The sequence below is a fragment of the Delphinus delphis genome, chromosome 7 (genome assembly GCF_949987515.2).
Source record: "Delphinus delphis chromosome 7, mDelDel1.2, whole genome shotgun sequence".
NCBI classification, from domain to species: Eukaryota; Metazoa; Chordata; class Mammalia; order Artiodactyla; family Delphinidae; genus Delphinus; species Delphinus delphis.
Window position 1 is genome coordinate 100215728 of NC_082689.1, and position 15605 is coordinate 100231332.

General features: G+C 36.9%; 1 protein-coding gene across 1 annotated transcript in view; it reads left to right on the top strand.

Moving 5' to 3' along the window:
- The window catches only part of DPP10 (dipeptidyl peptidase like 10), a 650987-nt gene that overhangs the window by 54668 nt on the left and 580714 nt on the right, over positions 1-15605 (top strand). The window lies entirely within an intron of this gene.

The following is a 15605-nucleotide window of genomic DNA, read 5'->3' on the forward strand; positions in this document are numbered from 1 at the left end:
TGTGGTGAGCAGGGGCTACTCTCTGTTGTGGTGTGCAGGCTTCTCATTGCGGTAGCTTCTCTTGTTGTGGAGCATGGACTCTAGGCGCATGGGCTTCAGTAGTTGCAGCACGCGTGCTCAGCAGTTGTGGTGCACGGGCTCAGTTGCTCCGCGGCATGTAGGATCTTCCCGGACCAGGGATCGAACCTGTGTCCTCTGCATTGGCAGGAAGATTCTTAACCACTGTGCCACCGGGGAAGTCCTGCATTTACCTGTTTGTACTGGTAAAAGTTTGAGTAATTTTGATTTCTAGACTGTGAAGTGAAATCCTTGAAAATGAGCAACATTATATTGTATTTATTTCCTCACTATTTATTACATAATAGGGATGCAGTTAATTTTTGTATCCGAGTCTTGAGTATATGTTCATATTTATGTGGTTCAATATTTCCAGCTCTAGCTCTGAGTACTTTCCCATATTTAGTTTACTTCTGTTTCAGAGTACAAATACCAATACATACTTCCATTCTTATTACGGAACTTTCTCTGTCCGTGGTCCTGAAGCCAGTGAGCTATACATAAATAATAATAACAGGGAATTCCCTGGCAGTCCAATGTTTAGGTTAGGACTTGGCACTTATCTCACTGCTGGACCCCCGTGGTGAGGGGACTAAAATCCCATAAGTCGCACGGTGTGGCAGAAAAAAAAGAATAATAACCATAAAAAGTTGCTGTATTCATCAACCATCAGATGATTGATGTTTATCATATGTATTGCTGAGACATAACACAGGGAAGTTTGTATTTCTTGAAATACTACCCTAAATTCTCAATTTAGAAGTTCTGAAAACTTAGTAATAGGAGAATAAAATGACCTTAAATGTCATTAGCCGAACTCTGAGGAACAGAAACTTAAAGAAACTGACCAGAGTCTCACACTTAGCTTGGAATTGAGCTTGGAAGAAAACATAACTATACTGTTTTGTTCTTATGCCCTTTAATGATGCTACCTTGCCTTGGCTCTTATGTCAATAAAGAGAAAATCTGTCATAGAAAAATGTGAATTGTTGGACTTTTTCTCAGAATTTATCATCTGCGATCAACAACTAGAAATGTGTGAGCCAGTGAGCCCACTTAACTGTGGTAGAGTGATGGCAGAGATGATAATAAATGCCACCATTGATTAGCATTTATTGAGTGTTTGCTGTGATCTCTATAAGCATCATTCAATTTAATCTTCACTTCAACCCCATAGGAATTAAAATTTCTATTCTGAAGATGGAGACCCTGATCCTCAGAGAGATTTAATTGTTCATTTCCCTTGGCAGTTTTGCAGGGTAAATGTTTGAATCCAGGTTTTCTAACACCAAAGTCTATATCCTTAATCACTATTTATTTTGCCTCCTTTGTTTCATATACCATTGTATCTACCGGTTGCTATCAACATTGCACACATTACCACTGCCAAAGACTGTCTTTATGAACTTGTTTGTGACAGTAAGAAAACAAAATAGTATGTTTCCAGTTAGTTACCTTTGTGTAGGCTTCCCATGTGAACTTATGAAGGACACCTTGGATTTAATATTATTCTAAGAAAAATGCATTCAGGAAGAATTGTGTTACAAAGTCATCTGTTGGCAGAAGATTATGTGTAGTCTAGACATAACCAATCCTTGATACGGGAGCAATATCTCACCAACATAAATGAACTTAAGAAAGTATTAGACTTGCCCTAACTTGGAGTTCATTTAATTATTATTTCTGAAAACAAAACACACTGTGCCTCTGATGAATCTTGAAAAATTCAAAAGGGAATATAACAATAGTTCACTACTACTATACCACACACTGTACTATGTATTTTACATAATTACTTCTAATTATCATATCTATTCTTCAAAATATTGATCTATTTCATTATCTATCTATTTCTTGAAGAGGGATATGATAATTAGAAGTAAATGTGAAATACTACATAGTGCAGTACCTGATAGATAGATAGATAATGTTCATAGATGTATACGGCAGTATCGCTTCCATCAAATCTCTAGTTATCAAGTATTTCATCTGGCAGCATTGTAAGATGTTATCAGAAAATGTCAGCAAAGCTTGAATTCAATTTTACATACTCTTCAAGAAACAGAGCATATATGATAAATATCTTGTCACTTAGAATGCTGTTGTCATTTGTCTGGTTTGCAGATTTTGCTGTTATGATGCATTGAGCAAATTTTGGTAGTGGGTGGGTTAGACTGCCTAAGTATTATTTTCTATCACAATATGTTTATCATGCTCTTTTTTGGTGCATTCTTTATTAAGAAACTTAATTACTTAGAGCTCTAACTACTATGCCTTATGAGTTACACATATGTGTGAATGTGCGTCCAGCTGTTTTGTTGAATCTGACACATTTCTACAAAGACACTGTGAGAACAAGAAATCAATAAGATCTACTTCCATTTTGAGTTAGAAAAGTGTCCATTTAGTCATCGTGTGGTTATATTCTGCATTTCCATGAAAATCATTTGAAACATAGTAAACCCGTAGTTTTGAATTTGATACTTATAAACATACTGTCAGTTATCCACACGGAAAAATTAACAAGCATGAACAAAATCTTTTTTTTTTTTTTTTGCGCTACGCGGGCCTCTCACTGCTGTGGCCTCTCCCGTTGCGGAGCACAGGCTCTGGACGCGCAGGCTCAGCGGCCATGGCTCACGGGCGCAGCCTCTCAGCGGCACGTGGAATCTTCCTGGACCGGGGCACGAACCCGTGTCTCCTGCATCGACAGGCGGACTCTCAACCACTGTGCCACCAGGGAAGCCCTGAACAAAATCTTTTAACTGTCATGTATTATTGTGTTAGGTAATCTTATTAAACTATGAAATACTTAATACTTTTGAAATGACACTTTACTGAACTCTTCTATCTATAACAAAGTTATTAAAATGCTCAGTTTGACTACTTAATAACTGTTGGATCTATTCAATATTTCCAATAGTAGTTAAAGAAAGCATAATTTAGTTAAATATCTGCAAGGAGGAAATTGAAATCAGAACAAAAGTCACTATTTCAAATTACTTATTTGGACTTCACGGTTCTTTTTGTTAATGGAGTTTACCTTTGTATAACCAGTTGTAATAGGTTAAGCTTTCCATTTGGCATAATGCGTGTGTTCCTGTCTGAAGAACTGCAAACTTCAAGTAAATCAAAACAAAACAAGAAATCACCAAACCATGGCACCAAAGCATTGACCGTAGACATCAAGGCACATTTCAAGTTTACACTAAACGCTGGAAACTCCATATAAATTGCCATGTCCGTAGGACATTCTTATAGTCTCTGAATGCAGGGAGACACTACATCTTATTATGACATCGTAATATTATTTTGACATCAAGACATTTGGATGGGATTGAGCTTCTCAAGATTTAATTTTAAGTTGTTGTTTAGAGTTTCTAAGTACCCACATGCTTCCATGCTTCCTAGGTTACATAAAATAAAATGTTCTGAATAGTCTGACTTATGCGAATATGTCAGATTCTAGGGACTTAATGAAATATAGAAATAGTATTTTCATTTCAGTGCAGACTGCTATTTTTAGCAAGAAATTATTTGTCAGAGTGAGGTCAGTTTTCAGAGTACCAGAAATCATTTAGAAATATTTACCTTGCAGTACAGGAATATACTGAATCTTCCAGTTGGAATCATGCTGTTTTGTTCTCTTTTTCTTTCTTTTTTTTTTTTGGCGGTACGCGGGCCTCTCACTGTTGTGGCCTCTCCCATTGCGGAGCACAGGCTCCGGACGCGCAGGCCCAGCGGCCATGGCTCACGGGTCCAGCGGCTCCGCGGCATGTGGGATCCTCCCGGACCGGGGTACGAACCTGTCTCCCCTGCATCGGCAGGCGGACTCTCAACCACTGTGCCACCAGGGAAGCCCCCCCTCTTTTTCTTTTCTCAGGTTTTTTAGAGATGTAATCTGCATACAGTATAATTCGCTCTTTTTTAGTGAATAGTTTGGAGTTTTGACAGCCGCATGGAGTCATATAACTATTAGCACAATTAAGATACAGAAGTGTTCCCCCAAACTCCCTCTTTCCCCTCTTTAGTCACCCATCCTTGACTGTCAGCCCTTGGTAGGCACTGGTATGTTTTTTGTCTCTATAGTTTTGCATATTCCAGATTTTCATATAAATAAAATTATACAATCTGTAGCCTTTAGGGACTGACTTCTTTAACTTAATGCATTTGAGATTCATTCCTGCTGTTGTGTGCCTCAGTACTCCACTTCTTTTTATTGCTGAAGACCATCCCATCGTATGGATCTACCACAGTGTGTTCAGCCCTTTTATGCTTTCTTTTTATTTTCTAGGTAGGGTTTCTGCCATGAACACTTAGCATTCTATTAGCACTTTGACTAATTATCATTTTGTGTACATTTGTGTACACTTATTTTCTTTTAGGATTTTTCAAATGAGCTCTCATGATTTTAGTTTTTGAAAACAGGGAGCTTTTTTAATGTATTATATTATTTGTAAACATTTACATTTAAATATTGCATTTAATAAAAAATGAATCATATGATAAAAGATTCTTTTAAGACCTCAAGATTTGATAATGATTTATTTTTGTACTTTTTTGGGATGCTTTTTTGGTATCAAATTAATTGTGAAAAAATTGAACTAAAGATACTTACAAAAGAATAAAAGGAGAAAAATCTATAGTACTCTAACATTGTTTATAGTTTGCTGGAAAAGAAATTCAATAAATACATTTTTTTTTAATCTCTAATGTCTGTAACCTTAATCTCAAAAATTGAGAACTATTGATTTACATTCAATTTGGAAGTTTTTAAAGTGAAACCAAAATTAGGTAATTTAGTTAACTTAGGGGAGGCAAGCTGAATCTATGGAGTATGGATGGGGGAAAATGCTTCAATGTTAAAAACATTAAAAAAAAGAAGAGAAAGAAAACTGTAATTTATTGTTTGAGCTAACCCATATTCTTCCAGGGAGTTCCCTACTTTTATTAGCCCACGTATTTGAAGTAGAGTTAAAGCTCAGTTATTTAAAGTTCTGTAGTAGAAAACTAATAGTATTGATTTATAGACTGAAAAAAAAAATTGCTTACACATAATTACCAATCTAAGGTTATGAAGTATGGAAGAATAAGTCTAACTTTAATGTACTGAGACAAGAATGTGCACATTCCTTTACCTTTATCTCATTCTACATGAAAATAGAATAACATGCATTCTGTTTATAAGCATGTATGCTTATCCCATGGTACATATATTTGTAATCTTTCTTTTGTTATTGTTCTCACATTTTCCCATGAAAAATTAAAAAAAAATTTTTAATTGAAATATAGTTGATTTACAATATTGTGTTAATTACTGCTATACAGCAAAGTGACTCAGTTATACACACATACATATATATAAATATATATATATATAAATATATACACATTCTTTTTCATATTCTTTTCCATTATGGTTTATCCCAGGATATTAAATATAGTTCCCTGTGCTATGCTATGTAGGACTGTATTGTTTATCCATTCTATATATAATAGTTTGCATTTGCTAATCCCAAACTCGCAATCCATCCCTCTCCCACCCACCTCCCCTTTGGCAAACACCAGTCTATCCATGAAAAATTTTAAGTACCCATTTTACACTATGATTCATATTAATACTCAAGTTTTTTGTGTGTTATACCTACATTTAGAGTTGGAAGGGACTTCAGTCGTCTTAGTCGAGGCACATTATTTTTCTAGAGAAGAAACTCATCTCTTGAATGGTTAGTGAATAGAAAAGTTCCAAAAGATATGAGAGCCCCAAGTGTCAATTCAGGAGGATCTTCCATGTTGTTCATTTCATAGCTAATCGGAAATGAATCCTACCAGAAATAAGTTTTTATACTTGTGTTTGGAACAAACTCCAGCCCCCAAATCTTTCATTCAAGAAGCAGAGACATGAAATAAATCTAGTCTCATAGGTCATTCTTTTTTGTGACTCCTCCCATGCCCCCTCCTCGTCCTCCTATGGCCTTGACTCCAGATCCGTCCCACATTACCTCTTGTCAGACCAACGCTTCTCAAACTTTGGTAGGTATGAAAATCATCTGGAGAGTTAACAGTGCACGCAGCTGCCTAGGCTTGTTCAAACTGGGCCTTTAAATTTTTATCAAATTTTACATTTGACAATGGACATTGTCACTAGAGTTTAGAATCACGGGTCTAGAGTCCTGCCTATGTTTCCACTGGAGCCCTCCCTCACTCTGCTCTAATCCAGAGAACAGACACTGGCTGGTACAAGTCTTCTCAATGCCTAGTCCATTTTTTTGTTCTAAGTCTATATCATTGGCATAAAAATATATTTCCTGCTCTCAGAGTCTTGAATTAAACTCAGAGTTATTCCCCATAGAACTTTTCTGGGCCTCATCTTTTTTTCTGGAAAATAAAAAACACAGAGCTTTTTTTATGAGCTTTGAATATAATGCCCATAAAACACTGAGCATAGGGAAGAAGACATTGGCCTTGCTAATGTGACAGGCCACGTTGTCCCCTTTCTCCTTCAATTATTTTGCTTACAGCGTTTCACCTGCCCCTCTCTTTTAAACTTGCACATCAACGTTCAGGTCTGATTTCACAGACTCCCAGAAGCCTACTATGATTTCGCCAGGGTTTTGTGCTTTCTTCATCCTCTGAACGTGTGTACAATTGTCATGTAGCCACTGTTAGGAAAGATATTCAGACGTATGAGTGTCAGTGTACATTCTGATTATCCTCACACAAGACAAGGGAGCTAATCTGATTCCTTTTCATAATCACCGCACATGACAAGCTCCCTAAAATGTGTATTGAACGGAGTGAATACACTCAGTTTGAGCTCTTAATCTTACGGCATTAATATTTCCTAGCAATCATAATAACAGCTGCTGTTTATTCCGCAGTTAATACGTACCAGCCTTTCTAAAGTGTTTTGTGCATGTAATTATCATGAGCTGTCATTACCACAACCAAGCTGAGAGGTCGCTTTGTTAACTCCATTTCACATCTGGAGCAAGGTGAGACTGAGGAAAATTAAGTAATATGTTGCAATAGCTAGTAGGGACCAGAGCTGCCTCAGACATATAAACTGTTAGCAACTTTATTGATAGTGTCCATAATCATCTAGTCTTGACTGTAAATTGTCTTTTTTTTTTTTTAAAAAAAATGAATTTAAAGTGGCAAAGCAAAATAGGTGACTATCTTGTATTTTAAAGGTTACAGTGACAGAATTTAGTCTGTTTTATAGAATCAAAGGTGATCTTTCAAACAACTTAAAGGAGGTTGTAATTGTGTTGGAAGCATAGGTGCGTGTGTGTGTGTGTGTGTGTGTGTGTGTGTGTGTGATATTTGTTTTCATGCAGTTCAAATGAAGCTAGATGAGTGGTATTATGTTCTCTAGTAACTGCTCCCACTGTGCTTTCTGAAAGAAAACAGCCTGATTGAATATTTGAGGTACTTTTGGTTATTTAAAGATTTTCATCTAGTTTTTAAAAACGTGGTTCTGGAATGCAGTCTAAAGATACAGTCCCATGTGTGATTGTCCAACCTTGTCCCCAGTACAGACCAGACTTGACTCCATAGGCATCTTCTGGGTTGGAGAAGTCTATGGTTTCCCCACCCCTTCCTCTGCTCTCTAGTTTTCCTCCTGGTGTTTCACTTTACCAGGAACATTACAGTGTGAGTTCTTTCTGAGGATGCATTTGATAGTTCTTCTTAGAGACTTCGAGTTTCCTGGCATGGAGACTCAGTTTCTGCAGAGAGCAATCCGCAGCAGAGCCTGTCATGGATGGGAACTCCTCTCCTGGTTTGCAGTCCACTTGTGGGTGTGCACAGGATGCTAATCCCCAGGTAACTCCTACAGCATCCTCTGACTCATACACCACTCACTTATCTTTTCCATATCAAATGCGAGGGGAGAGGCTCTGCTGTTCCTTCCGACGCCCCCAATCTCTGTTCTCCTGTCTCCCTCCTGACCTTTCTGTTGCCCCAACTGTATCAGGTCGCTTTAAAACAGAACATTCCAGATATGAGATATAAACTGGTCCTCAAATTGGTAGGGAGATTAGTGAAGGGAGTGGGGGAAATGCTTTTCAGCACTTCAGTCTTAAAGAAAAGGGGAGGATTCTCGCAAGTATTAGGATGAAGTTGAAGTCGTTTTCTCTCAGATTCACTTGTCCCCCAGTTTTATTATGAGGATTAGTACTTATCATTTTTACCTCCAGCTCACAATAAAAAATACATTTTGCATCATAATCTAGCTCTCTGTCTCTCTCTCCCTCTCTCTCTCTCTCTCATACCTACACACACACACACACACACACACAGAAACACACACACCTGAAATATATTTTTAAATCCAATACTTATCTATACTACATGCCTGCACTATAATTTCCTCTACTCAGTCCTATCAGTTTTCAGAACACTTGTTTCACGGCCCACTAAACTGATTAGATAACCTTTGAATGGGTCAACTCCACAGTTTATAAAACACTGCTGTAGAAGGTAAAGACTAATAAACATGTTGGCCTTTCTCTCCCTGATACTTTGGACTCTCAGATCAATAGGTGGACTTTCCTAAAATTGGCCCTGAAAGTTTAGAATCTTAATTCTCAACAGGAGTTTTCTCTGCTGTAATCCGTGCACTACTGGGGAACATTTGGAGGCAAGAAAAAAGTACTCGGTATGTCATGGCAACTGCTCGTTGCGTACACTTTGACTAGAGGATAGCTCTGTGTGTGTGTGCGTATGTGTGTGTGTGTGCGTGTGCGTGTGTGCATGAGCGTTTATATTTATTAGACCAGCTTTACTGTTTTCCCTGAATATGACAATAATACATGTAATACATGCTTATTGTTTGAAAGATATTTTGAAATATGTAAGTAAAAAATTACCTGTTCTTTCTGACTCCTGACGAGTAACGATTACTCCAGATCTTTTTCAGGCCCTACACAGTACACATATACACTCATTCACTCTTATATTTTAGTAGTCTTGCATGTCTGCCAGGGCTTTACTTGTTCCAAAAGTTGATCATCATAGACAGTGTGACCTTGGCATGGGAGTCAGCTCTTGCTCTAAAGTTTAAACTGGCACGGTGAATTTATGATCTCCCTGGGATGAGAACATGATCTTTAGAATCTGTTAGCTTTTCTTCAGCTTGCCTCTCATTTCCCATGAAAATGCTTAGGTTTTTCTTTTTAACTTTTCTTTTAGCTTTTATTGTGCAATCGCTAAGTTTATTCTCAGTGTGACCTCTTAGATATGTACAGGGAAAGGCAAATTGCCCTAGAAAGCCTCCATGAAAGGAAGTTCAGGAAATAGACTTCTCTTTGTAAGAATAATATGGGCTGGGAATGGTTTACTGGGGCACAAAAACTCTTCCACATACCAAGAGAGCAGGAGAGTAGAAATAAAGATCTGGATGGTAAAACAATAATGAAGACTTTTCCTCAATTACTTTTTTAAGTATTTGTCATCTAAGGTATTGATGTATTGGTCTCTGGTTTCGAATTTATGGAAAAAAAGAACTGTGGATAGAAGGGTACAATTTGTGGTACAGACTCATTTAAAACAATATAATTCTATTTTAAAATCACGTTGCCTTGGACTTTCCTGGTGGTGCAGTGGCTAAGAATCTGCCTGCCAATACAGGGGACATGGGTTCAAGCCCTGGTCTGGGAAGATCCCACATGCCGCGGAGCAACTAAGCCCGTGCACCACAACTACTGAGCCTGCAAGCCACAACTACTGAGCCCGCATGCCACAACTACTGAAGCCTGTGCGCCTAGAGCCCGTGCTTCGTAGCAAGAGAAGCCACTGCAATGAGAAGCATGCGCACCACAACGAAGAGTAGCCCCTGATCGCCACAACTAGAGAAAGCCTGCGTGTAGCAAAGAAGACCCAATGCAGCCAAAAATAAATAAGTAAACAAATTTATTTTTTAAAAAAATCACATTGCCTTACTTGGTTATTTCAAAGCTGAGCATGTGATACCATTTCCTGAAGTGCTCCAAATTATCCTAAAGTTGAAATTTGAGGCTATTACCCTAAGAAGTACATTTTGTGGTTATGGGCTTTGTGCTTGAGTCTGCAACATGGGCAATTTCTCAGTGAAATGTTTAAATTGTTCTCTAAGCCCCAACCCTAGTACCTCATCTCATGAGTAAAATCAAAGCTTTCTTCTTAAATAAGGGGTGCAGGAAACAAACCAGAACAAAGCTTATATACACTCCCTCCCACCACCACACACACTCGAAGTTCTGTTTCATTGTATGATTGTAACCATTTACAGAGTGCTTTTTTGGGTATGTGCCTGACACTCTCCTAAACATTGTTAAATCCTCAAAACAGAACTCTGAGGTAAATACTATCCCCTTTTGGTAAAATAAAAAAAACTCAAGAACTTTCTTACTGATGTAACATCATGGTGGTAGAGCTTTTAACCCAAGTCCTTACGAATATACTCTGGACATGGGTGTCAGTCAAATGTGTTTACGTAGAGTTGCCCTTTGTTATTTAATGATATAGGTACCCTAGGTACCCTTTCAGACATCTAGTGGGAATCCAGTAGCTGTCTTGTCTATTAATAGTGAAAATCAAGATGAAGAAATGTGTTCTCTTTGGTCCTCTTATTTCCAAGCAATATTTTTATGTTAGTAATAATTTCCCTAATCAAACACCAGGGATTCTCATTTGCTTTCTTTTTCTATGGCAGACATTATTAACTGATTACAGCATTCTCTCTGGTGGAACAAAGTCTGTCAGCACAATCATTCACAAACAGTATTCTAGCCAGATTGTTGAGGGCATCAAAATTGACACCATGGTGGCCTTCTTCCTTCCTATGACCCTCCTGTTCTGATGATTGAAAATACAATTTTGAATTTTTAACTCAAATCAGTAAGAGATAGGTTGATTTGTAAGAAGCGCTTATTAGGTACTATGCAGAGTGAGCTAGACTCACAGGATACTCTCTGTCATGGAGTTAAGTTGGCTTTCCTTATTCATGAAAACAACTGTAACATCTTAGTGTTCCAGTGAGTTCAGAATTTTAAGGAAGGGCATTACATGTATACCCTAGATTTTGGAATTTGACTTGAATAACATGAATTCAAGATAAGGATCTTAGAAATCCTTGTTTTTCCTGTAGCCCCTTAATGTATAACAGCAACAACAATCACCACAATAAAAATAAACTTTTCTGCTTTCCTACTGTGAAGCTAAGCTTTATACCAGGTGAACCCTCTATGTTAAAATGCAGTTTCTACAAAAAAGTCTTGCAAACTAGTGCACTTTTTAAATTTTTTTAATTAAAAAATTTTTTTTCTAGTATTCTTTTGTTTTTTTAAATTGAGGCGTAGTTGATTTACAGTATTATATTTTCATGTGTACAACATAGTGATTCACAATTTTTAAAGGTTAGACTCCATTTATAAATAGTTTCCTTTTAAATCAGGGAACATAAAACCTGAATCAGCCTTACAAAAACCTCATCTATATCAGAAGTTGAGTATTCTAAAATTCTGTGCTTTATGAAATGCTTGAATGGCATTTCATAATGCCATTCTATAAGCTCCTCTAGTAGATTAAATATATAATTCTCATTAAAATAATTTGATTCACAAGCAACATTGTAGAAACACATCCACTGTATAATGTGATATGAGGTACTACCTCTCATTACTTTATTTATATAATTTTTATATATAATAATAGACAGTTTTTATTCTGTCTGTATGCCTTATCTATTTTATTTTATTTTTGTTAACATCTTTATTGGAGTATAACTGCTTTACAGTGTTGTGTTAGTTTCTGCTGTATAACAAAGTGAATCAGCTATATGTATACGTATATCCCCATATCCCCTCCCTCTTGCATCTCCCTCCCACACTCCCTATCCCACCCCTCTAGGTGGTCACAAAACACTGAATTGATCTCCCTGTGCTGTGCAGCTGCTTCCCACTAGTTATCTATTTTACATTTGGTAGTGTATATATGTCAGTGATACTCTTTCAATTCGTCCCAGCTTACCCTTCACCCGGCCCATGTCCTCAAGTCCATTCTCTGTGTCTGCGTCTTTATTCCTGTCCTGCCCCATCAGAACCATTTTTTTTTTAAGAATCCATATATATATGTGTTAGCATACGGTATTCGTTTTTCTCTTTCTGACTTACTTCACTCTGTATGACAGACTCTAGGTCCACCCACCTCACTACAAATAACTCAATTTCATTTCTTTAAATGGCCGAGTAATATTCCATTGTATATATGTGCCACATTTTCTTTATCCTTCCATCTGTCGATGGACACTTAGGTTGCTTCCATGTCCTGGCTATTGTAAATAGTGCTGCAATGAACATTATGGTACATGACTCTTTTTGAATGATGGTTTTCTCAGGGGATTTGTCCAGTAGTGGAATTGCTGTGTCATATGGTAATTCTATTTTTAGTTCTTTAAGGAAGCTCCATACCGTTCTCCATAGTGGCTGTATCACTTTACATTCCCACCAACAGAGCAAGAGGGTTGCCTTTTCTCCATACCCTCTCCAGCATTTATTGTTTGTAGATTTTTTGATGATGGCCATTCTGACTGGTGTGAGGTGATACCTCATTGTAGTTTTGGTTTGCATTTCTCTAATGATTAGTGATGTTGAACATCTTTTCATGTGTTTGTTGGCAAACTGTGTATCTTCTTTGGAGAAATGTCTATTTAGGTCTTCTGCCTGTTTTGCGTTGTTTTTCTTTTGATATTGACTTGCAAGGGCTGCTTGTAAATTTTGGAGATTAATCCTTTGACAGTTGCTTCATTTGCAAATATTTTCTACCATTCTGAGGGTTGTCTTTTCATCTTTTTTATGGCTTCCTTTGGTGTGCAAAAGCTTTTAAGTTTCATTAGGTCCCATTTGTTTATTTTTGTTTTTATTTCCATTTCTCTAGGAAGTGGGTCCTAAAGGATTTTGCTGTGATTTATGTCATAGAGGGTTCTGCATATATTTTCCTCTAAGTTTTATAGTGTCTGGCCTTACATTTAGGTCTTTAATCCATTTTGAGTTTATTTTTGTGTATGGTGTTAGGGAGTGTTCTAATTTCATTCTTTTACATGTAGCTGTCCAGTTTTCCCAGCATCACTTATTGAAGAGGCTGTCTGTTCTCCATTGTATATTCTTGCCTCCTTTATCAAAGATAAGGTGACCATATGTGCGTGGGTTTATCTTTGGGGTTTCTCTCCTGGTCCGCTGGTCTATATTTCTGTTTCTGTGCCAGTACCATACTGTCTTGATTACTGTAGCTTTGTAGTGTAGTCTGAAGTCTGGGAGCCTGATTCCTCCAGCTCCGTTTATTTTTCTCAAGATTGCTTTGGCTATTCGGGGTCTGTTGTGTTTCCATACAAATTGTGAAACTTTTTGTTCTAGTTCTGTGAAAAATACCACTGGTAGCTTGATAGGGATTGCACTGAATCTGTAGATTGCTTTGGGTAGTATAGTCATTTTCACAATGTTGATGTTTCCACTCAAGAACATGATATATCTCTTCATCTGTTTGTATCATCTTTAATTTCTTTCATCAGTGTCTTATAGTTTTCTGCATATAGGTCTTTTGTCTCCTTAGGTAGGTTTATTCCTAGGTATTTTATTCTTTTCGTTGGAATGGTGAATGAGGTAGTTTCCTTAATTTCTCTTTCAGATTTTTTGTCGTTAGTGTATAGGAATGCAGGAGATTTCTTTGCATTAATTTTTTATCCTGATACTTTACCAAATTCATTGATTAGCCCTAGTAGCTTTCTGGTAGCATCTTTAGGATTATTAATATATAGTATCATATCATCTGCAAATAGGGACAGTTTTACTTCTTTTCCAATTTGCATTCCTTTTATTTCTTCTTCTTCTCTGTTTGCTGAGGCTAAAACTTCCAATACTATGTTGAATAATCGTGGTGAGAGTGGGCAACCTTGTCTTATTCCTGATCTTAATGGAAATGGTTTCAGTTTTTCACCATTGAGAACAATGTTGGCTGTGGGTTTGTCATATATGGCCTTTATTATGTTGAGGTAAGTTCCATCTATGCCTACTTTCTGGAGAGTTTTTTATCATAAATGGGGTTTGAATTTTGTCAAAGCTTTTTGTGCATCTGTTGAGATTATCATATGGTTTTTCTCCTTCAGTTTGTTAATATGGTGTATCACATTGATTGATTTGCATATATTGAAGACTCCTTGCATTCCTGGGATAAATCCCACTTGATCATGGTGTATGATCCTTTAAATGTGCTGTTGGATTCTGTTTGCTAGTATCTTGTAGAGGATTTTTGCATCTATGTTCGTCAGTGATACTGATCTGTAGTTTTCTTATTTTGTGACATCTTTTCCTGATTTTGGTATCAGGGTTATGATGACCTCATAGAATGAGTTTGGGAATGTTCCTCCCTCTGCTTTATTTTAGAAGAGTTTGAGAAGGACAGGTGTTAACTCTTCTCTAAATGTTTGATAGAATTAACCTGTGAGGCCAGCTGGTCTTGGGCTTTTGTTTGTTGGAAGATTTTTAATCACAGTTTCAATTTCAGTGCTTGTGATTGGTCTGTTCGTATTTTCTATTTCTTCCCAGTTCAGTCTTGGAAGGTTGTACTTTTCTAAGAATTCATCCATTTCTTCCAGGTTGTATATTTTATTGCCATAGAGTTGCTTATAGTAGTTTCTCATGATCCTTTGTGTTTCTGCAGTGTCAGTAGTTAACTTCTTTTCCATTTCTAATTCTGGTGATTTGAGTCTTCTCTGTTTTCTTGATAAGTCTGGCTAATGGTTTATCGATTTTTTTTATCTTCTCAAAGAAGCAGCTTTTAGTTTTATTTATCATTGCTATTGTTTCCTTCATTTCTTTTTCATTTATTTCTGAACTGATCTTTATGATTTCTTTCCTTCTGCTAACTTTGGGGTTCTTTTGTTCTTCTTTCTCTAATTGCTTTAGGTATAAGGTTAGGTTGTTTATTTGAGATTTTTCCTTTTTCTTGAGGTAGGATTGTATTGCTATAAACTTCCCTCCTAGAACTGCTTTTGCTGCATCCCATAGGTTTTGGGTGTCACGTTTTCACTGTCATTTGTTTCTAGGTATTTTTTGATTTCCTCTTTGATTTCTTCAGTGATCTCTTGGTTATTTAGTAGCATATTGTTCAGCCTCCATGTGTTTGTATTTTTACACTGTTTTTTTCCAGTAATTGATATATAGTCTCATAGCGTTGTGGTCGGAAAAGATACTTGATACGATTTCAGTTTCCTTTAGTTTACCAAGGCTTGATTTGTGACCCAAGATATAATCTATCCTGAAGAATGTTCCATGAGCACTGGAGAAGAAAGTGTGCTCTGTTGTTTTTGGATGGAATGTCCTATAAATATCAATTAAGTACATCTTTTTAAATATGTCATTTAAAGCTTGTGTTTGCTTATTTATTTTCATTTTAGATGAACTGTCCATTGGTGAAAGTGAGGTGTTAAAGTCCCCTACTATGATTGTGTTACTGTCGATTTCCCTTTTTATGGCTGTTAGTATTTGCCTTATGTAGTTAGGTGCGCCTAT